Consider the following 24,358-nt stretch of genomic DNA (forward strand, 5'->3'; position numbering starts at 1 on the left):
CCTGTTTTTGTAAATGCAGTTTTACCGGAACACACCTATACCCATTCACTTTTGCTCTACAACGGCAGAATCGCACAGTCAAACCGGAGACCCATCAGGCCCACAAAACTGAAAATATCCACAATCTGGCCCTTTAGAGATCAAGTTTGCTGGCCCTGCAAACGTGGGGCCACCTGAATCCCTCTGGCACACTCTGCTGTGGTGAGATGAGAACACTCCACCAGGATAGGGACAGGGGCAGGGGCCCACATGAAAGCAGATGGGGCATCAGTGACAGTCGCCCAAGGAGATGGCCCTACTGCTGAGGTGCTAAGGGCTGGGCGGACACACTTGCTGGGTGAAGAAACGGGTGGGCACTCCCGGCAGAGGGACGGCTCGCAGGAGGACACATGGCCCGTGCAAACACTGCGCTGGTCGTGCCCACGGTGCTGGCGGAGGGGGCACACAGGCGGTGCAGGGGAGCTGATGCTCAGGAACCAGGCACCAAGGCCCCTGGGGCAAACCTGTAGCCGCCGGTCCCCACCCCAACAGCACAGAGCAGCCAGGGAAGGACTTCCTAGCTCTCTAGCCTAGTGCAGGTGACATACACGGAGTTCAGCCCACTGTTTCAGAGGTGCACCCCGTCCTTGGCCCCTAGAATTTAGCATCCAGCAGGGGAATCTGACAGGTAAATGCCAGGCAGGATGAGCTGAGGGCCTGGGAGGGGCACAGAGAGAATGCGAGCACGGTTTTGAGAAAGGAGGAGATGGGTCCATATGGGAACAGGACGAAAAGGGTCCCAGGGGAAAGCCAGCATTTGCGGAGAGCCCTAGGAGCTCAGGTGTTGGGGGTGGTGCTCCCGAACAAAGGTAAGAGGTCATGAAACTCAGGACCGGCGGGCTGTCCCACTTGGTAGGTAGAAAACTGAAAGACCCAGCTAACGGGGAGTAGGCGGGCAGGCAGATTAACTTGCATCTGAAGTTGGGGACAGGACACAAGAAGCCTACGCAGGATGGCATGGGCACCCAGAGGAGGGGTCCAGGCCCAGTGATGGGTGCAGACGTGGTTTCCCAGAGGAGGTGATGTTATGATTCGAGGAGCTTAGGGAATTCACCGAAGGATGTCACTGCAGTCCATTGAGAGGCACAGCGTCACACTTGAGAGATGCCAGTCACCTAGAGGCCAAGAAGGCCACCACGACAGCCCTTCCCCCTTCCTCCCTGACCATCGGCTAGCCCCTCACTTGCTTTGTAGGGGCCCCTGGCTGTCTGCTGCTCAGATGCCCCAGGTACGCTCCTGCCCACATAGGGTTTAGCAATGGCTGTCCCCCAGGAACCACGTGGACAAGGCTCTCACCTCCTCCAAGCCTCCTGAGAGTGGCCAGCCACCCTCCACTGGCAGCTCTGACTCTCAGCACTTCTCACCCTCCTACGAATGCTGGGCACCATTTGCTAACTTTGGAGTTGACTGGAAGTCCCCCCACCCGAATGTACATTTCACAAGGGATTGCTTGTGAGTTACCGAGGCCTTCCCCGCTGTCTGAAGCCTGCCTGGCGCGAAGAGACATTCAGTCCATACTTGTTAATTGAATCAAGGAATAAGCCAGAGTGGGGAGCCACAGTGTGACCGGAGCAGGCAGAAGAGGAGCTGGCATTTCAGCGTGAGATCTCCCAGATTCCTTCAGGCGGGTCCCATGCTACGGTGAATAATCCAAGCCAACCTTTTATCTTTTTAGTTTTTGAACTTCTGTGTATTTTAAAGGCTAAGAGGATGCATGTGCCTTTGTAAAGCTCACACTGCGAGCTTCCAGACAAAAGTATCTCAGGACAAGGCTCCCAGTGTGAGCTGCGCCCCTGACCGAGCACAGAGCTGCCCATCAGGTGCAGTTGGGGTTTCAGGAAATCCCTGGGCCCAGGCGCTGTGGGCTCTGTCTTTGATTTCGGCCCTGCCCAGTGGCCAGATGTTCTCAATCGGGCGGCTAAATGAAGAAAGTCACACCAGCAAACAGGGGAAGAGAAAATACGGAGCACAGTCAAAAGTTGTCACCAAGCCCTTGATCTGGTTTCTAGGGAAGCGAAGAGGAGGGGAGCAGTCTGGCGGCCCCTGGGGTCTGCACGGCTGACCTCTCATCCGGGTCGGTTCTGCTCCATGAGGCACTCCCTGCACACAACCTTGGCTGTGTCCAAAGGGTCCCCCGCCTGGCAAGGGGACAGAAATGCTGCCCTAAAGAATGGCTGTATTGAAAATTCAGTTTCTTAGAAATGATGTGAAGTGGGTGACTTTTGCTGTAGTAACGTAAAAAGTATTTTATTGGCATCAGTACATGTATAGTGTATGTACAGATAGTTCACAGACACACAAACGTATGCCGATTTGCATAGAGATACACATAGACACACACAGCATGCATCTGTATACGTGTGCATAGATAGCACACGCGGCATCTCACATGTGCCTGGCACTGTTCTAAGTGCTACACCCCCACTCATTTAATGCCCATAGTAACCCTATGCAGTGGGTCCTATTATCCCATTTTATAGAAGATGGAAGTGAGGCACAGAAAAGTTAAGTGTCTTGTCTAAGGCCACTCAACTGATGGCAGGTGGGCCTGGGATGTGAGCCCCCTTCTACCCTAGGCGGCCTGTTTGAAAAGCCATATTCTCAACCCATCGCACCTACACTTCTGAAATTATGTTCCCGGGACCCCCAGGGTCACTGAAGCCCTTCTGGGGAGTTCACGATGCAAACTATTTTCATACTACTACTAAGACATCATTTCCTTTCCCTCGTCTTACAAATGCACAGGGGAGTTTCCCAGAGGCAAGTGACAAGGGATTCCGGCACAGATCGAATGCCCCAGCAGACAGGAGAACCCAGCGGTTTTCATTTAAGCCAGACACTGGAAAGATCTGTAAAACAATACCAGGCTTCTTGCTAAGGTTCTGTTTTGGCAAGTAGTCATTTTTCACCATCTGCATATTACCACGTGAGTCATTTCTTATTGTTATTTTTCAAGGAAGGCGAACATCTGAAAAGTACTTCTCAATGCTCATAACGAACACAACACATGTTACGAGAGAGAAGCCACGTAAAGAAAAGCTGTTTGGGGCCGTCCGGAATGTTTCAGTCCTGAACACAAGCAGCTTGAGAACCATTGCAGGACACCAGGCGACACGGGTAGAGGGGGTAGAGCATCCCAGGCCGCTACCTGCAAAATTCCCGAAGATTCCCCCGGTGCGGTGACAGTCAATATGCCTCTCCCCACCGTGTGTGTGTGTGTGTGTGTGTGGCTGAGAAGCACAACTTAGAAAGGATGTCTTCTCTTTGCTCCCTCACTCATCCTCGTATCCATTCATTCAAACCACCAAGGTACTAATTAAGAGCTGGGTAGGAGCCGGCACAAATGCTGTCAATTAATTTGCCGTTCTTAACTATTTTTATTGTGGAGGAATGACTTCCGAACCACAGCTCTCCGGCTTCCCACTGGATGCTGGAATGCTGGGAGCCCCCGAGGTTCCACGGAATGTGGGCATCCTGTGGCCCTCACGGTCCACTGGCACTCTGAGTTCCGAGGAGACCCATGGAACTTTCAAACCCCGGGGTTCTGCAGAATTCCTCAAGTCTATAGTGTCCAGGAACCAGAGCAAAGGGTTGGCAGATGTTGCCAACATCCAGAACGTCAGCATCCCCATTCGTGCTGCAGGAGCACATTTTTCCCTGTGAATTACCAACATCCCAGTGTTACAGAGGAACACCGGGGGCACCTCGGGCTCCAGGCCCACCTGCACTCGGCCAAGAGCACCTTCCTTCTCCCATCATGGCGCACGCTGCTCCCAAGAAAGGAAGGCCCTGAGGACAGGCTCCCTCTCCTAACAGAAACAGGTGTCTCCGTCCCAACTTCCTGTCCCTTCATCGGCGTCTCTATCCCTCCCCCGTTGCTCCCGGACCTGGACGTAGGGCCCAGCTGAAAGCAGACCCCCTTGCCAATGTCAGACCCCCACTGGTGCCCCCAGGCCTTGGTCCCATCTCTCCCCGAGTCCCAGCAAGGATGGCCTTCCAGTTTGCCTTCCTGTCTTCGCTCTATCGCCAAGTCACAACCGGTCACGGGCAGGAAGAACATTGTCAGGATCTCTCTCCTGGGAACTTATCTCAAGAACAGAGACCAAATGAAGGAAGATGCTAAAAGCATAAAGATGTTCAACGGAGTGCTGTTTATGATGATGATGACATATATATAATATGCCTATATTATAGAGAAATATGCAGTCGCAGAAATGGTTAAGTCATTCGGTACTTCCACCTGATGAAACATCACACAGCCACATAACGTGACAATCATCCACATCGACTCCAGAAGCACTCCCTGAGAGACCCCAGCTCCGTCCAGGTACTGGGGATGCAAATGGGGAAGGACACGGCCCCTGCCCTCAGGGAGGCTCCAGTTAACTGTCCATCTGCGTGTCCCTGAAGTGCGGAGAGTCAATCCCATTCTACTCAACCAAGAGAAAACAAATCCACGGCTCCTGCCCCAAAGCTTTCCCTTCCTACTTGTTTTGTGCTGGCCAATCCCCCCATGTAGAGGGTATTTTTAGCATCTGTGAGGAAGTGTTTACATGAAGGCCATTGAGCAACATGGTGACATGGCCCTGGGACGTCGTAAGCAAGACAGTGCTTACCAAATGCATTTCAGACAGGCTGGCTTTGGTTCCCATCCACGCCCGTCTTCCTCCTCCCCATTCTCCCGATCAGAAAGGGCAGCTGGCTCTTCTGGTAGGTGTGCGTGCGTAACTTCACCCGAGGCACGCACGTCATAAACAACAGCTCTTGCAGCGAGCACAGAGGCGGAGTGGAGAGCAGCGCAGGAAGTGGCTAGTCCCAAAGTGAAAGGACCACGAGCTCCCAGACATGGGATCGCCCTGCATTTCCAGTTCTCTAGAAGCTGGAGGCAGAAGTCCCAAGAAGTGTGGAAGGGTGGTTGATGCCCCAGGGAACTGAAGAAGAGAGGAAAAATCCCCAAGGGGGCCCAAGCCTGCGTCTAGCCCAGCGAGCGGTCAGCTAGCTGGATATCGTGTTTATCAGCCCAGCAGCTGCGGCTGGTGCTGTGTGGCCGAGACAGGTGGTCAACTGTCCCTGCCTTCCTACATCCATTCTTGGCTCTGCCCATGCAGCGCTCGCCCACGGCCCGCCAGTGTGGCTCGGCTAGGAATAACAACACGGGTGACGTGTCACACTGACTACAGGCACAGGTGGGTTTTCAGTAAGTCCCCGTGAGGAGTGAATCCCACTCCTGCTCCCCAAGGAGCTGCCAGTCTAACAGGGAAAACACACACAGGTACCTCGTGACGGGCACTGTGGTCAAGACACACACGGGGATGCTCTGGGGGACCGGGGGGCGGGGGAGGCCGGGGGACAAGTTGAGGGGGAAAGGGATTCCCACAAGAAAACTTGAGCTGAGTTTTGAAGAGGGATGATTTCAACAAGAAGGTACAAAGGGAAGGGTGTTGTAGGTGGAGGGACGAGCACAGGCAAACCTCACGTTCCAAATCCTGGAGACGTGGAAGTCACTTCATCTAGAAGGAATGTGATGTACGATAAACACAGATCTATATGGCTACGTCTATAGCCCCAGCCCCAGCCCCAGCCGTACGAAGTATCTGTAGTTAAGTGCCTGACAATTCGCTTTTTTGATTATGACGTAAGTAACTGCCTGACATTAAACTTTCCATTGCCAAAACATCCACTTTGAAGACATCTCTCTCTCTCTGGCTACATGGGTGATGGGGATTAAAGAGGGCACACGTGATGAGCACCGGGTGTTGTAGGTAAGTGACAAGTCACTGAATTCTACTCCAGAAACCAATATCGCCCTGTATGTTAACTAAGTAAAATTTAAATAACAAATAAATAAATAAATAAAAATAAAGACACCCATCTCATCTCAAAGACATCCATTGCCAGCGACACAAGGAGATGAACAGCATACCGCCCCACCCATGGGATTCCCCTTTTAGAAAGCCCGGGGTGACAGTGCGAAGTGACCCCACTTTTCCCTCCCCATGCCCTCATTGCTGCTTACATGTTCTAAATTCACCAATAAAGAGTAAGCCTGCAAAAACCTGGCACCCCACCCCTCAACCCCAGTAAAGGCAGGACCCCAGTCCCCTCCCTGGCTCGGATCTGGGGTCCCAGGGGCTCACCACGAGCAGGGCCCAAGGGAGTACAGTCCGAGGGCTAAGTCCGACCCAGAACAGTACTGGACACACGGCACCAGCAGTCAGGACTGCTGTTGTGTCTGGAAGGGTCCTAAGCGTCTTTACACACATCAACTCATTTGATCCTCACAAGACCCCTATGAGGACAGAACGACTGTCATCTCTTGGGTCCGTTTTGCCGATGATAAAACACAGATCAAGGCAGGTGCTGTGGCTTGCCCAACACGGTACAGTAGGCCACAGAAGTGTGATCTGAATTCAGGCTTTCTGTCTGAACAGTTTACACTCTTCCTACTACTCTTAAAATTACTCCGTGGTTCGCACGAGAGCGGCGATCAGGTCGGGGTCCTGGGCGGGGCCCAGGTCACGGTGAGCCTTGTCCGACCTGCTGTGGAATTTGGACTCTGTTCTCGGGCCAGGAGGGACATGGACACTGAAAAGAGGAAGGACATGACTGGACGCCCTTCGGGAACAAAGGTTATTGGTAAATGTCCAAATGCTTATCATCCAGGCATGATTGGAATAAAAATTAGTCGTTTGAGGCTGACTCAATCTGTGGGCTTGGCCTCCAGAGCAAAGGAAATTTCCATGCCTCTGGTGGTCTGGTGCCCACCCCCTTCTTGTGGCATGCGTGTCATCAAGGCCTCCGGGCCTGGCCGCAGTGGTTATTCCAGAACGTCCGTCCTCCCATGGAAGAAATGTCTTGGTTGCAGCCAGACACCTGCCCCAAGCCGGCGGGGAGGGGAGCTGCACGACAGCTTGCCCACGGCCCGCCATGTGGCTCAGCTAGAAATCACAACACAGGTGACGTGTCACACTGACCACGGGGCCTGGCTTTGTACGCAGCCTCTCACCCTGACAGGCCCTCGAGGGTGGGGGCTGGGACCGTCTCCCTTACAGATAGGAATCTGGGTGGCACAGATGGGGGGCCTCCAGGCCCGTCTCACACTGAGACCTATTCTGATGAACCCCCACATCCCTGTGGGGTCCCCCTCCCCTGATGGGTGGGACTGGCCCCATGTTCCCAGGGAAGCGAGGCTCAGTGGGTTAGGGACCCGCGGCTGGTAAGAGGAGTCAGAGTGAGCTTGTTGCTTGTTGTTTCCCCCGCTTCCAGCCCGGTTGTCAACCAGGGCTGGATCTTTGAGCCCCCAGGGAGGGCATGCACCGTTGCTAACTGCCCTGATCTCAGGCACGGGTGCCTGACCTTTCTAGAAGATGCTAATGATGTGGCACATGCCCGCAACGTCTCCTGGGACCACGGCGAGGGTCTGTGCTCTGAAGTCCAGAGGGTCTGTGGGTCCCCCGCTCCGTTCTGCAAATGAGACAACAGGTGCAGGGAGGCACTGGCTCCGAGGGCACTGGGACTAGTGAGGGACCCAGGAGGGCAGCTGCTGGAAGATACAGCCCTGAAACGGGGTGAGAGAAAGTGTGAGCAGAGGGAGCAGACAGAAGCCTGTGCTGTTAGCGGCATTAGCGCAGAAACCAGGTCTCCGTTCCCCACTGCTGGCTCTCCAGTGTCGGACTCTCAGAAACCGCCTGCGGACGATGTGTGGACACATGAGCCTGGGGAACTGTCCGGGAAGGGGGGCAGGGCTGAGCGGGGGTTCAAGCACTGTGAACACGCAGTTACCATTTCCTCTGGTTTTCCATGTGCCCACCCCCGCACCTGCTAGCAAGCACGCGGTGTGCCAGGAGAGCTTCTTGTGCAGAACAATCACGCGTTCTCCCGTTCTGCGGAAGTACTTTGGCCCTTCTAACCCTGGCCACTGGGGCGGTCTCCGAAGCATTGCTCTGAAAGAATCAGGCAGCAAATATCATGGACAGGTGGTACAGCGAGGGGCCTGGGCTCCAGAGGCAGACCACATGGCTTGAAAGCCCAGCTCCTCCACTTACTGACAATGGTGCATCGGCGGCTAGTTACGTAACCACTCTGTGCCTCAGTTCCATCACTGGTGAAACAAGGAGAACAGCAGCCGGCTCCCAGGGTGGCTGGGGGGGGGGGGGGTTAAATGTGTCAGTGCTGGGGTCCCTAAGAAGGGCACGTGACCCACAGGCAGAACTCTGTAAGTGTTGGCAAACACTCTGCCAGTGCCTCCGCTCCCAGAGTTCGGGTGATTTCTCAGAACACAGTCCCGGAAGTGGGATCATAGGGTAGATCCCTCGTAGAATGGCCAGGAAAGTGCCTTTGAAAATCCCAACAGCACTAAGAAGAACCAAAGTCTTTAGCTCTAATTGGTTAGCCCAAGAACAAGGGCTCAGAGGACCCAGAAGGTAAGTCCACCCTACTAGAGCCCCCAGAAGTCCCACTGTCAGCCTTCCCACTGAGTCCCCATCCTCAGCCTCCTTCTGTAAAGAAACCCTAGTGCCCAGTCACCTCTGTGGCTCCAGGTACCCCCGGAGAGAAAGCATTCTCCCCCCACCCCGCAGGAGGCCTGGCCGGCGCCAGGGAAGCTTAAGCTCCAGCCCCTTGGCCACACCCCACTTCACTAGGGCTTGTGTTTCTTTTTCTTTTTTTTTTTAAGATTTTATTTATTTGACAGAGAGAGAGCACACAAGCAGACAGAGTGGCAGGCAGGGGGAGAGGGACCCTGGTATCATGACCCAAGCCAAAGGCAGATGCTCAATCGAGTGAGCCACCCAGGTACCCCTAGGGCCTGTCTCATTTTAAATCCATAACTTGGCATCATTATTTCTTAAAGAGAACTCCCAAATTGTATTAGCTTCAGGCCTCCCCAAACTCAGAACTGCATCTGTGCCTCCCACCGATCTGTTCATCTGTTTCTCCCGCAGAATTACTACTGCCTCGAGGACAGAGATCTCGTCGCACGCTTGTTTATCCCCGGTCCTCGGCACAGTGCCCGGGACCCGGGAGTGTCTGTCGCCTGAACGACCAGACGAATGAATGGATGAGAAGGAAGGAAGGAAAACCACGGCCTGAACTGAGACCTCTCTGCTCACTCCACTCACTCCGCGTGGATTCCCTCCTTCAAACCACCTGGTACAAGTGCCGCCCTTTTGCACCTGCCAGCCCTTCAGCTCCTCGAAGCTGGCCCCCAGGTCTCCTCTCTTCCAGGGCCACAGGCCCCTGTGCCCGCAACTGTTGGCTCTTCTCTTAAGGTTATCAGCAACAGAAATCCCACCCGCATCTCGCTGCTGCCCATTTCCGTATCTATGACCACTGAGACCACCTCTTATCTACCCGGAGTGCCTTGGCCTCTGGTTCGCCTCTGGGACAGCTGATAACGTTTAATTTTTTTGGAGGAAACGCTTGAGTTCTGAGGAAGAGTGCCCACGTGTGTGACTCCTCAGGCCTGAAAAAATGCACTGGAGCAGACAGGCCTGGCTTTCTAGGGCAAAGGCCGCAGCCCCTCGGGGAGAGTAGTGAGTCCCCCCATCTGTCCTCTGATCAGCAGCCTGGGCTCCTCGTCTTCCCTGTTGTGCTCCCTCCCCTGGGCAGTGTGACTGGATCCCACCCACGGCTCCTCGAAGTGCCCCTCCTGGACCAGCACGCCCCACTGTGCTCTCCACCCCACCGCACCCAGTCCCCGCCCACCCCCCCACCCTGCCAATGTACACTTAACGTTCCTGTTTACTGGCCATCTCTTATCCTTCCCCCACCCTGGGCCAGCACGTGAGCTCCCTGGGTCTCTGTCTGCCCAGGACAGTGCCTGGCACAGAGAAAGAGCTCAGAACTAGTTGTCGATGCATGAACGGAACTAGCACTGATCAAGTTCACTTCCTACCAAGGCTCTGCTGCGAGCCAGGGAGACAAAAGTGTTTTCAGTTAAAGCCTCTGGGCTGCAAGCGGCTCAGCCGGGGATACCCCACTGCAAGAGAGGAAACGCCCTCCCCCCAGAGAGGCCCACTTCTGCATTCACGCCCTCAACCATCGAGGGCTTCGCAAGCGCAGGGTGGCAGCCAGGCACCGCACCCCTCCCCCAGGAAAATGCTCACACGCACACGCAGTGCCACACAGATGCACGTTCCGGAGCGCCTGCGTCTCTGCACACCCTGTGTGACGTGCTTCGTGACTCCATCAGAGACGCAGACCGTAAACACCTGCGGGGAGTGAAGGACGTGGGCGTCCAGCAACGTGCCGTCGCCTTCCTGCTGCTAGGAGCCTCAGGGGTCTTGGGTCCGTGGGGACAAACGCTTCCCTCACCTTCCGCTCGGGTTTTCTTCTGGGGCACCGGTGTCTCCGCAGGCCATCGGATCAGCGCCGGCAGGCGGACAGACTCTCAGCGTGCGCGTGCCACGTCTGCCGGTTGTACAACTTTGCAGAAGTTAATTATCTTTTCGAAGTCTTGTTTCCTGATCTGTACTTGGGCTACTGAGTTGTTCTGAGCAGTAACAGTAAGGGAAGGGTCTGGAACAGGGCCTGACCCATAGTTTGGTAACGGGGGTGGTCTGCGGTATTGGCAGGGGGACCGGGTCAGCGTCATTAAGACAGACGTGGATTGCAAGAATGTTGTGGCTGGCGTCACCAGTGTGCACGCACGGTGGTTTTCATATATACGGAGGTTGATCTGGAAATGATCTCGGTGATGTGCCTAGATATGTATATTCACACGTCCATACGATGGGTATGCATGTATACGCGGGCACGTATACACACGTCTATAAGTACAGATGTGTGTCCATGGGCGTGTATATGCATGAGTATATACGCACGCACGTGTGCATGCACGCACACCCACACTCCCGACTTCCCAGTTCTGCCTGCTCAGAGGGCCTAGAGGCAACGCTATCCCAGGAGCCACGGGCATACCTCACGACCAGATGGTATTTCTAGATACCACTCGCCACTGAAAGGAGCCGGAGCTCCTTGACAAAGTGCTGTTTCCATCATTAACCAAGAGATAAAGCCAACATCACAGTAACGGGACAGACCCGCACCAGCCTTCCAACTATGACGCACTGAGGACACCCCGTGAATTCTGCGGGACGCCCGGCAAAGGCATGACATCTAAATCTAATCATGACAGAGCATCAGACAAACGCCAACGGAGGGACCCTCTGAAAATAATTGGCTTAAACGTGTCAAAAACACGAATGTCACGAAGTATGAGACTCAGGAAGTTCTCCAAGAAGGCCACGTGCCAAATGGATTTTCTTCTGCCGGGAAGGATTTCACGCGGGGCCCTTGGTGAAATCAGAATAAGGTCCAAGGATGAGTTAACGGTAGCAAACCGATGCTAAGTTTCTAACTTAGTTGTACTGTAGTCATAAGAATCTTCGGATTCAGGAAAAAGTGGAGAGACGAGAGGATAGAGCGAATATAGTAAATGTTAACACTTAAGGAATCCAGGAATTTTTTGGCTCTTCTTGCAACTTATCTGTAAATTTGCCATTATATCAAAATTGGGCAAGTGAGAAAAAAATGTAATTGAAAAGCATACTCTGGGTTCACGTACGGAGAAAAAGTGAATATAGTGCTTAGCACAATAATTTGAAGCTATTACAATAATAATTACTATTACCAGAATGGCGCATGTGGCATATAATAAGCTTGAAATGGATGGACAATATCATCGCAGTTAATATCACCACCATCACCATCACTGTTGTCCCTGATGTGCTCGATACTATGTACTAAAAATCAATACCGTTTCTCATCGTTACTTCTAATTACTTCATATCTGCATTAAGCTCCATTGTTTGAAGGTCCGCTATGGAAACCTCTGTTTCAAGTGCTTCCAGCACTCACCTGCAACTATGAAGAGCTTCAAGACCAACCAAGAGAAGAGAGGCAGGGCCCATTTCAGATCTAGATGTAAAGATACATATCAATTCAATCTTTTTCCACCATCTGAATCTCTGCTTTGTTCTTGCTGGTTCTTGGGCAACCCAAGGTTGAGAAAGCCCAGCTCCTAAAGACACAACCTGGGGCCTTTGCCTATAGGCCCCTAGGCCACCTAGAGTTTCTCCTCTGTTCCTTCTTGGGACCCATCCATAAGTACTGTGCAGCTCCATGACCGGCCTTCTAATTCTGCACTGCACACTGCCTTATTCAACAAGTGGAACCTCCTATTCTGCCCCCAGTCCTGACCCATCCAAGATGGTGGAACTATTGCCAAGTCCAAGCTCCTCACCATGGGTCTGTTATATAGAACTGGCTGTGCTCAGCCTGATTCTGAGATGGGATAAGGTCCCAATCATCATTACTCTGCTTAACGTGTTCTTTGAAAGTAAACCCGTGGTCCCTTCCCTGTCATCTTTTGTCTCTATCATTTTCATTCTTGCAAGACTCACGGGCACCAAAACTTTAGCTCACCTTCTTCCTCCTCCTATTTCTTATCTCTCTTGCCCCATCTTCAGCCCATGGGGAACACTACGGGCATTGCTTCGTACCCTTTACAGGAGGCCCTAGATGGTGTCTGACCTTCCTATGACCATGCAAAGGCTCATATTTGTATCAACCTATTTGTATATATAAAACTGATAAATTCCAAGGTCCAAGTGGCTTAGTTTTTACCGGGACTCATAGACATCAGCCATAGGTTGACTGTCCAGAGACATTTTAGAAGTAATTCCATCTTTATGGATAGGTAGGTAGATAAATAGATAGATGTCCTCACCAATAACCATAGAGAACAGCCACACACACACGCATATGCACCAACTTTCCTTCTTCTACGATGGTTGCCATCATAATCCAAGCTGCGTTAGACACTGGTAGAGCCAAGAGAGACATGCCAGGGTGACCACAGTTTTCCCAAGCCAGCTTTCCTGACTGATGGAAACATTCCCAATGTGCACTGTCCAAAATGGTAGCCACCAGTCACATACGGCTGTGGGGCATCTGTAATGTGGTGAGTGCGACTGAGGGCTGAATTTTTAATTGTGATTAAAGTCAATGAATTAAAATTTACATGGCCACACATGGAGTGGCTACATGTGGACAGCTTAGCTCTAGACCAGGGGTCGGCACGCTCTTTCTATGAAGGACCAGATTGTAAATGTTTTCGGCTTTCAGGCCCCACAGCCTCTATCACCACCGCTGTTGTGCTGTGACAGCACCACAGACATATCTGAACAAAGGAGTGTGGCTGGGTACCAATAAAACTTTATTTATAAAAAATGACCGGGCCAGTTTTGTCTTGTGTGTCAGCGTTGTCTGCTGACACTCACCCCAGTACGATCTCATTCCAGACCTTCTTTGGGATGGCAGACACTGGTCAAATGAGGCTGTTCCTAATCCAGTCCTTCCTTACTTCTTTAATGAGAACACAGAAGGCTTTCCTTTTAAGAAAACGAGGTTGCTTGATATACTGCATTTTTCCCTGAGGTAGAAAGTGTTCCCTCTTAATGGCATATCCCTGGGAGAGCAGGCCAAATTACAAAGAGACCAAGACACAGGGGAACATCTGTCCTCCCCTACTCAAGTTCATCTATGGAAGAAACCAGAAAAGACAACACTTCCCCTCGTGCTGGAGGAGAGGGTAGTCATTTACCTCAGGAGGCTGAGGGACTGTCCATCTCTGGTCCTCAGATGAAACTGTCCTGGCCACAAAGCTTAAAGTGTCTGCTCACCACAGCTCCTGGCGATGATTATTCCTTCTATTGGCATGTCCATGTCAGAAAGGTTGATTCTGCAAATGGTCCCAGCTGGGAGGGATGAGGAGAAAAGTTCAAGTCAGTTTTAACATTTAGTTCATCCACTGTCTTTTGAAGATGACTCAAGACAATTCAAAGGCATTCGCCCATCACTCCACTCACTCACCCAATGATTTATACAAGTATTTTTTTTAAAAAACAGACACCTATCCTATTCCACACACACAGCCAAGTACCAGAGACAGAAAGGTGAGGAGACCAGAGTTCATACCCTCAGGAAGCTCAGCCTGGTGGAGAAAACAGACAGATAAACAAATAATTCAGGGCAACGTGATACGAGGATGACAGCGATATTGGGGCGAGCTAAGGGAGAAATGACCAATTCAGTATGAGAAGAGCAGATGGGTTTTCAGTTGCTTCTTGCTTAAGTGAAATGCTGTGTGGCAAAAAGAAAAGGTTTGGGGAAAGTGTCTCTGAGGAAGAGGACAGGGAAAAACGTAAGTAGTGAACGTGTGAGATCAGGGTTGGGGATGCACCAGCAGGCTGAGGCCGGGTGGGAGAAGGGTTTGGAAGGCCCCACCCGAGAGTAAGAACAGAGACCCCGGGTTGAGCTCCTACTGTGTCCCAAGCACTGAGAGATGTACAGACCACACGTTTTCTCACGAAATCCCTGAGGTGGTCTCAATGATTATTCCCATCTTATGGATGAGCAGCTGGGGCTTGGAGAGCTCCTGTGAGCAAGCCTGACCAGGATGACAAAGGCAGTAAGTGGTAGAGGACAGCGCCCAATGGGATGCCCCCATTCTGTCCAGTTTCACAGTCCTCATCTTAGCCCCTGGGACAGGTGTGTAGAATAACGGCCCCCATTGGCTCGGGCCACCTTGTACACATCGTCCTTAGCAGTGTGGCTTTCCTCCCCCTCCCCACATGAACTGAGGTCCATTTCCCCACCCTCTGAATCTGACATGGCCATGTAATTCGCTTTGGCCAGTGGGCCAATAACAAAGGACACAAATAAAAGCTTCAACAGTGCTTATGCACAGAATATCCCCCTTTCTCGTTGCCAGGCATCGTTCTGCAGCCCCATTAACCCAGCTGAGCTGGTCTCCCAGAGGCACGGGAGAGGCCCCGGGCATCCCAGCCCTGGCTGAGCCCTCGGGTGCAAGTACCACGCTGCTGAGCCCCAGCCACGCTGCTCAGCCCCAGCCATGCTGCCCAGACACAAGAAATGTCCAACCAACCCACAGAATCAGGAGAACTAACAAATGTTTGTTGTTAAAGGCACTAAGGCTTGGAGCTCTTTGTTACGCAGAGAAAGCTCACTGATACAATCACCAAGTCATCTTTACACGCCAGCAATGGTGATAAAACACAATAAACCGCAACTTAGAAAGATCAGCCCCAAGCTGGTGATTGTCAAGAGACGTGGAGGGCCAGGACGAAGGCAGGGCGGCCGTGGGGTGGAAGAGAGAGAGAAGATTCAAGAGCTATTTTAGACATAAAGTCAACAGGATTTAGTTACAGACTGACCCAAGATTTGTCTAAGGAGCCTGTATTGACAATGAATAGATTCTATTTGGAGCTCGCTGAGGGGGCAGGATGTTTGCATGGAAGACACACAATGTGGCCTGGGCCAGAGCACTCAGGGCTCAGTGTCACCGGAAAGGCACACTCCCGGAATGAAACTTTCTTTTCAGCCCCTGTTGTTTGAAAGAAGAATTAAGACCGGGTGCCCACTGCCCCAGCCTTGGACCTGCCCCTGCCACCTCCTCTGAGGTCAATTCCTGCTTGCAGCAGCCCCCAGAAGGACCCTTGTAAACTGTAACCCAGACCTTCCTGCCTTCCATCCCCAGCTCACACCACCCCCTTTCCCTGTGGACCATCTACTCACCTGTTAGACTGCACTGTCAATGGCCCTTCCCAGGGACATCTTTGCTGACCGCCCAGACAAGGCCAGGCACTGTCACTGCCCAAAGTCCCTTGCACTCCCAGAGAGCATGTGTCACTAGCCTGATAAGCCCACAGGAGCACAAGTGTGCCTGTCCCACACCCCCCTCTGCCACCACCACCCAGCACACCGCTTGCCACCTGGGAGAAAAGTCAGTTCCTATTTCTTGAATGAGAGAATGAACAAAACAGTTCATTCACATTATCACACATCCAAGATGTTTTCTTTCACCTACTCTCTTCCAGACGCCAAGCCAAATTAGCCACCTTACTTTCGGCTGCCCATGGCTTCCTGTGTTTATCTTCATTCCTTTGCACTGGATTCCCAACCCTGACTGGCACACTGGCAACTACGGGACTTTAATGAGCTAGAACCGTTTCCCAGGTATCACCTACCTCCCAGACCCTAGGTGTCTCGGCTCCTAACACAGTCCTGGGGTGCTAAATACACAGAAAACGTCATTATCCCACTCTAAATCCTGTCGTCCAGGGAGCAGCCTAATGATCTGAGACTCTTCTTGCCTCTTGCTTTTTTTTGTTAAAGATTTTATTTATTGGGGTGCCTGGGTGGCTCAGTCGTTAAGCATCTGCCTTCGGCTCAGGGCCTGATCCCAGGGTCCTGGGATCAAGCCCCACATCGGGCTCCTCTGCTGGGAGCTTGCTTCTTCCTCTCCCACTCCCCCTGCTTGTGTTCCCTCTCTCGCTGGCTGTCTCTATCTCTGTCCAATAAATAAATAAAAAATCTTAAAAAAAAAAGATTTTATTTATTTATTTGAAAGAGAAAGAGAGAGAGCGTGCAAGAGAGAGCACAAACAGGAAGGAGTGGGAGAAGCAGACTCCCCACTGAGCAGGGCACCCGAGCCCAGGACCCTGAGATCATGACTTGAGCCAAAGCCAGATGCTTAAATGACTAAGCCACCCAGGCGCCCGTGCCTTTTGCTTTTTAACACACACCCCCAAAACTTCTGGAATGCCACATCGTAGCTCTCTTCCCATGCCCTGCCATCCTGCATCTCCCTAGATCCCACCTGCTTCACTACCCTTCCTCTCCCCCTGGCCATTCGCCACTTCATTTCTATCCGTACAACCGGCAGCCACCAGGGACCAGCCCAGGCCCTCAGCAGCCAACCGCTGGGCTGAAACCAGGAGACTCGGAAGCAAGAAACATGTCCACCAACTCTATCTGCCGCATGGGAGATGAGCGCCCATAAATCATTCCTCCTTCGCCCCTCACAGAACATCACCATCGGCAGGCCCCCCGCGTCATCATGCACTAGAACGTGATAAATCTCCCGAGATATTCTGTCCTCCGATTTTGTCTCTTTGGGGAGCGGAGCAGAGGACTAGACGCGAAACTCCACATCACTCCTGGAGGAGCGCAGCCAGATCGCTTGAGAAATCCCAGCCTTTCCCTCCCCCTGAGAGAAGTGACCCTCTGGATAATGGTGAACGCCGGGCCCCGCTGAATAATAGTGCTGCCCTTTCCACGTACAGACAGCTACTCTCAGAGGCCTGTGGTCACGTCCTATCCCAAAACAGCGTGCCCAGCGGCTGGCCGTGCAGACCAGGAGACGCTGGTCAAGCCAGGCTGCATGACTGCAGACAGACGGTCTTTCTCTGAGTCTTAGTTTGCTCTTTGGTAAAACGGACACTGTTCCTGCTTCAACTAGTTTGCAGGACTGGACTGAAAAACACGTGGATAAAAACCAACATGAAATCACTTTAATAATAAAATCAGTAAAGTAAAAGTAGCAGTAGGAATTGCGGCAGATATCACTTTAAAGTGCTGGCGGGCACTTTCCCAAACTAAGCCCCTTGTTCTCAAAAGCTGGGCTAGTCTTCGCAGTGATGTGACGTCAGCTGTTACGTGTATCATTTTGCGGATGGATGAGTAAGTGGAGGCTTGAAGAAGATAGCAACTTGCTCAAGGTCATGGCCAAGATCGGAGCCTGAAGGATACACCAATTCCTACCTGGACCAGCGCAGTGCACTTCGCCCCGGCCCTCACTGAGCGTCTGGTGTACCTTGCAGCCTCCGTGCTGTGCCCTGGCGGGGACAAGAGCATACTCTCGGGGTCAGCCGGTGAGGAGCCCACCGTGTGGGGAGAGGTGCGGGCACACAAACCAGCAGCTGTGCCACCCTGCCCTGGCAGGTGGGGGAGACGGTCAGCACACAGGTGGGTGGTTCTTAATCTGAATTCCTGTCCAGAACACAGTGACCGCGGAGAGGGAGATCAGCCCGGACACTGTCTGGCGGATCTGTCTGCAGAGCGGACAGGTGACCCAGATGTAGGCAGGTGCAGGGGAAGATCAGAAGTCTGTGGTGAGAGGACCCAGAAACACCTGGAGTAGGACCTGGGATGCCCAGAGCAGGGCTGCTGGCCAGGCTCGGTGATGGGAGCGGGGCACAGAGTGGGGGAGCCAGGGGTACGGGGGGCTGAGCGGTCCCTTCCTGATGGGGCTGCTGCACCTCCCGACCCGCCTGGAGGACTGATAGGAAACACACCAAACCGGGCAGGAAGCGCGTGGGCTTGCTGGAGGGAAAGCCGTCCTCCCACGCGGACCCACCCCCTCCGAAAGGGCTTCACCTGTGGGCAGTCCTCCGAGTGCCCGGATTTCTGAATTCGGAGGCCAGGTGCTTCTCCAGGGGAGAGGTTATCACTACCAAGGGCGAATGGATGAGTGTAGACAAGGAGGCCAGCACCGTGCCGACTTTGCAGCAGTCCTGGGGGGAGGGGGGGTGCAGGCTGACCCCCATTTCACAGACGCACAAACCGCTGCTCTAGAAGAGTCAGGTCTTTTGCCCAAGGCAACAGGGCGGGAAAGCGGCTGAAGTGCAGTTCCAAGCCGCCTACAATACACAGGCGCTCTCCTCCCCTTCTAGCCTGGCTGGGCTCTAGAAGGTCATCAGTTCTTCTCCCCCCCACCACCCCCTCGCACGCGCATGTACACACACACACACAGATCGGGGAGCAGGGGGCGGTGCAGTTTACTGGTCTGCTCCTGGGCTCTGGGCTCCCAGCTCTCTCCAAGCAGCTTCAACTTCGGGTTCCCAGCACCGAGCACAGTCCGCCCTCAACGCCCAGAGAGAGGAAGACACAGGTGCTTCTCGCATGGGGGCAGGCACCCCAACACCGCTGGAGAGTACTCCCACGTGCACCAGCCCAGCCCCGGTGCTCGGGGCCGCTCCCTCCCGGCCGCCACCAGCCTCCCCCTGCTGGGGTTGCTCCATGTGGGTCTGGCTGAACCCCTCCTACCTGCAGGAAGGGATACGCTGGCCTGGCCGTACCTCATTACTGAAAGAATGCTGGCCGTGCTGGAGTCCCAAACTGCAGTCTTGCTGTGTTCCTCTCTTACACCCCCTTCCTTGGAGCGCATGACGGGGAGGGGCCCCGGATCCGTCTCAGGGTTCCTCCATGGGGTCCCAGCCCTCTCCACCCTCACTGCTGCTGTCACCGGGTCCCACCATCTTCCAGCCGCAAGGCCGTCTGTTCTCCGGGGCTCCCCCCCACCCCCGTCCCCTCCTGTTTTATTTCTCTCGTCTCCCAGCCAGAAGGCTGGGTGGTGCTACCCCAGAGCACAAGCGGGGAGACTGAGGCTCAAACATGGAAGTCACCTGCCCCAGGCCCACAGCTGCCCCAGAGCCCGTGTTCTCCTGGCCCTGGCTGCCCCCTCCGCCCCCAGGCCTCCTGGACAGGAGGCGCCCCTTGGCCTTCCCTGCTGCAGACACTGAACTTGCCTTCAGAGCAGGGAGGCCCTGGAGGCTGCCCCCCCCCCCCCCCCGTCTGGGCCCCACATGCTCCTAGGGGCTGCCCAGAGCCATGCTCAGATCTGGGAGGAACTGGGAACCACAATGTGTGGGTTTGTTTGCCAGGCAAGCAGGGCCTAATTCAGGAGCCCTGACTATGGACTTTTGAACAAGATTTTGTGGATGAGAGGGAAGAAGGGAGCTTGTGCTGATCGGGGAACCTTGAGCCAGAGGACAGGGCTGGCATCACACAAAATCTGTGCTGAATGTGACCGGAGTGCCACCCTGAACCATTCTATTTATAGCCCTTTGAAATATGACTGGGGAAGGGGGGGCTTTGTTCTTTTGGCCTCTTATCTGATTCTCAGGAACAAAGGAAGGGGAGGTGGGAGGGAGGTTGGCGAAGGGCTGTTGGTGTGGGCAGTGAGAGCAGACACACTGGGCCCAGGAACTTCTGGTCCGTGGCGCATAACAGCCCCCAACTCGACCCAACCTAGGGGACCTTAGGTCAAACAGCCAACGTCAATGAACTTCGGTTTTCCCAACTGTCAAAACACCGATAACAAGAATGACCACAGAGCCCTGTTTAGAAGGTTAAAGGAGTCCAAAACGTCCAGAACATGGTATTTCCTAGGCAGAAACTCAGGAAGGATAAAAGGGCAGACAGCCGCCAGAATTCACAAAACCCAACACAGACTTGCTCAGAGGGAGGTCTACAGGAGCCCGGGGGTGCGGGGTGGTCTGGGAGACGGGGGGTGTAAGCGCCGTGCCAACAGCCTGGTGCAGGGGGTCACGCGGGAGACCCGGCCCCTGGGGTCCCTGGCTGCTGGCCTGGGTAGGCCGCGGGAGGCTCGCTCTCTAGGACACCCTGAGCTTACCAAGTTGGGAGGAAACCCAGCGGTGAAGGCAGGACTTGGCAGCTCGAAATTGCGGGCTGGCTTCCAGTCCTGGCTCTGCCCGCTGACAGCCTGAGGAACTGCACGGATCGGCCCTCTGTCTAAGCTGCCTGCTTAGCTGTGAGACAGGGGGCAGAGAATACCCAAAATGTCTCCTTAGGTGTGCTCACCTGTCTCTGGGGTCCAGTGACCACACCACAGCCCAGACCACTCTCTTAGCCTTAAATTCAGATAGCGCTGGAGAGTTGCACCCTGCCACCTCCTCCAGGAAGCCCTCCAGGGTTGGAAGCTCTGTGTGAGGAAGAGCTTCCTAATGCACAGAGGTGTCCAGAGGACAGAGGGCCACTGTGTGGGGCACAGATCTCATGATCAAGCAGACACAGAATAACCATCACATGGGAGAGTAGAAGTGAGCAACCAATTCGTGGGAGACTGAGCAAGGGGTTTCTAAACTTGAATGACGACGGTGATGATCGCAGCCCACACTTAGCAAGCCCCGAGGGTGGGCCCTCTGCAGGGCACTATTCTAAACCCTTTCCAAATACCAACTCTTTTAGTGCTCATTTTAGTACTCAGTGGGAGGTAGGTAGTCTTACCCACATTTTCTAGATAAGGAAATGGGGGCACAGAGAGGTAAAGCAATTCACTCAAGGTCACACAGCTAAGAAGTGGCAGAGCCAGTGTTTTTTATGGGGCGAATCAATGAATGACTCAGTCGATGAATAATTGAAATCTTGGACTAGGGGAAGGTTGCCCAAGGGCACTGCCAAGCCGCTTTGCAAACTCTTGGATTCTACAATTCTTTCTTGTTTCAGGCTCTGCAAATGCACCACCTCTGTCCCTTGTTATCACCCAATCTACCCACATACCCCTTCCTCTCGCCCCCTCCGGTAACGGTCACAGCTTATGACACCACGGCTCCCGCTCAGAGAAACAGGGAAACCTCCTTGACTTCATCCCAGGGGTCGATTCCCAATGAGGCAGACATACTCTGATATCCAAAACTGTCGTTTGGCATGGCACAGGCATCGGCTCAATTTTTCGAATCCTAGAGTTCGCAGGTCGGTTTTGCTCCGTTCCATTTGTTCCCGGTCACAGGTAGAGACCGAAAAAATAACAGCAGACCTTCTGTTGGAACCAATTCTTCAAACCACTCCACAAGGCGTGTGTTTCATTGGAAATTTCTATGAGGTGGTGGGGCACGATCTCACAGCCTTCTCAACAACCCTTTGGTTTAATTTCCTTTTTTGCCAAAAGACTGAGGTTTGAAATTTCCAGATTTTGCTTTAGGAACAACCAGGAACACCCCCCTCCCCCCAGGACATTCTTGTTTGTGGTCGCTCCTATGTTTCCCCAGCAACCGTCTTTCTTCATCAGACTCTCCACCAGGTGGTAGGCTTAACAGTGTTTTCAAGGAAGAACAACAAGCAGACCTTTCTCTCCATTGTGAAGATGTTATTGAAAGGGAATTTTCCAATGTTGCAAAAGCAACTTTTACTAATCATTGTACTCGGAGCGGGCCCTGGGAGTTGGGTGGGTTTACATGCCTGGTGACAAACTGACTAAGCCTTTCTGCTCCCAGTCCCTCTCGGAGGCTGGCTCCCAGCCCTTCCTCAATCTCCAGGCACCGTGGGGCTCCCCGAATTCAATGTATGACAACAGCCCAAAGGATGAGTGCCTGTAATCAGCAACACAGAGATTTAAACTCATACCAGACTGCCACGGTTAGCTAAATAAACCCATCCAACCAGCACCAAAGGGGGAATCGGGGAAGAGGCTTGGAGCCCCACCCCGGGGCTGGGCTTGGGGACAGAGAGCCGGTATGGGTTCTCTACCTGCACCTCTTAGAGAGGCTGCCCCACCCTCCCCAGCGCCCCCATGTAGAGATAGGGGATGATCCCGGAATTACACATCATGGTGCCTGAGATCTGAGGCTTTGGGCAGAAAGGAGGCAGTGAAGCATTCTGGCTCTGCCACTTTCTAGCTATGTGACTTGGGGCAAGGGGCTTCACTTCTCTGAGCCTCAGTTTGCACATCTGTAAAATAGGATTAGGGAAAAAGTATGAGCAGTGACTTCATAGGGCTGTTGCGGAGACTAAGAAAGTAATATTTAAGGAAGTGTCAAGTGTGCTGTTGGAAAGCGCGCGTCCTGGCCCAGCCCCACGTGGAGATGCTGACGGTAGACCCCCCCAACAGGCAACCCAAGACAGCCATGACTAGGCTCCGCAGTTCAGCTCTTGGGGTTTTCTAGAAAATCCATCAACTGAGAGGATATTCTTTGAACTCCTTCTCAAGGACAGAATGCACACAACCTCTTTGCTCCCTGACAGTTCATCGGTTCACCATGCAAAAGACATATAAGCAAGACTCCCAGTTCCTAGGCTCTGCCCTTTGGGTTGCTTCTCTCCCTTTCTCTTATAAATCCTGTTTATGCCTTTGTTCCTTGCCTTTGACTCCGTGTACTCGCTGACTTCCTCCCCTTGACAAGATTATTTACATGCAAAACAACTACGTGGTTGGGAAATCACCTAACTAAATGTCCGAGTTATTTGTTGAGAGCTTCTTTCTAGGGCTGCCTCCCTGGACCTCACCAGCAGAACCTTACCTGGGCCCCACCCCCAGGCCTCCCCCCCCCTACCCGCCCCGTGATGGAGTGCTCTGACTTCCTAATGCCAAAGCTGGTTCTCCAGCCAAGCCGGCTTCTGGTTCCAGTTCATCCGGACCTACTTTACAGAAACAGTAAGCGTGGTATTGCGCTGTCTTGTGCTGTGTCGTATTATGATAATGATAAAGGTTGGGCTCCTTAAGTTGACTCTAAGATCTAATCAGCATACCAAGACTTAGATTATGTTCCTTTGCCACTATTCTCAGATTCAGCCACGCAGATGGGGGGAACACAGGATGAGGTGGAGGCAGCAAGGCCCCGAAGGGCGAAGCTTAAGGGAGGGGGCCATACCAGGGTCAGAGGCCTGGGTCTGCCTTTTCCCAAGCACAGGCCCTGTGTCGACCAGGTCACCCGACTCGTCTGGACAGTTCAAGGTGGGAAGGTGGGGGCTGGGCTGTGAGGGCTGAGCTGAGGAAGATGTGTGCAGGGCTGTCCAGGCCATTGGAAGCATGGGCTTATTATGCCTTCCCACTCCGCACAGGGGTAATTTCGGGCACATGGAAGGAAGATCTGTGTGCAGAGACCGTGGGACCTTGGGTCAGTCACTTCCTCTGCAACATGGGGAGGAGCCTCACCCCAGGGCAGCACCTAGACCAGCTTCAGCGGAGTCCAAACAGGGTCAGGGCTGCAGATGCCAACGGCTGTGACGGCAGAGGTCGGGGGTTTCAGGAGGGGTTTTCGCTCTCAGACCTCGGGCAGCTCTCTGAGGATATTATACTAAAGACAGGGAGGGGGAACCCAGCCCTTCGTTATTGGGCCAACCGATTCAGGCGGTTTATTTTGGGCTCCAGTCTAGCCTTCCAAGGAAAGAGGTTTTCTTTTCTTCTTTCCTCTTCTTTTCTTTCCGCTGAGCCTTGTATTTCTGAAAAGGTAACTGCCCAATTAGATGGATTTTCATCTTCCATGTGGAGTTGTTCTAGGCGCTTTGAGCATGAAACAATATTTTGGAGTCATTCCACCCTCTCAGTTAGAGAAGAAGCTGGGTTTGCTTTGGTTGTGGTTTTTCTTTCTCTCTCTCTCTCTCTCTTTTTTTTGGGGGGGGGGGTTGGGTTCTTCTCAAGAGCCCTCTGCTAAGTAAATATTCATGAAGGGAATTTTTAGCCACTCTGGTCTGTTAGTTCAATGTGGACTCAAATGGATTTTTTTTTTAATGTAGCAAAATCTATCACAATGATATCTATTTGGGTTGAATTTTTTGAAGGTAGCTGGTGAAATTCAAAGAAAGGATTTTCTTTGCATACCCACATGGGGACCTACCAAAAGTCATTTGAAACCCCCTTTTTCATTCCACCAATGATTTGGAATTAATGTTCTTTGCTCTCAACCTCTCTGAATTACTGAGATTTTTAACTTGT

At 53.0% G+C, this 24,358-nt stretch overlaps 1 protein-coding gene across 3 annotated transcripts in view; it reads right to left on the reverse strand.

Annotated features, from left to right (window-relative positions):
- Nucleotides 1-24,358, reverse strand: part of ST3GAL1 (ST3 beta-galactoside alpha-2,3-sialyltransferase 1) — a 93,720-nt gene that overhangs the window by 61,574 nt on the left and 7,788 nt on the right. For 2 of the 3 annotated variants that reach the window (XM_057307755.1, XM_057307756.1), the window contains exon 2: nt 13,646-13,799. The exons of the other annotated variant lie outside the window; for it this stretch is intronic. The gene's annotated coding sequence lies outside the window, so the exon portion shown is untranslated. The remainder of the gene's footprint in view (nt 1-13,645; nt 13,800-24,358) is intronic. 3 annotated transcript variants of the gene reach the window in all.

The sequence above is a fragment of the Ursus arctos genome, unplaced genomic scaffold (genome assembly GCF_023065955.2).
Source record: "Ursus arctos isolate Adak ecotype North America unplaced genomic scaffold, UrsArc2.0 scaffold_6, whole genome shotgun sequence".
Classification (NCBI taxonomy): Eukaryota; Metazoa; Chordata; class Mammalia; order Carnivora; family Ursidae; genus Ursus; species Ursus arctos.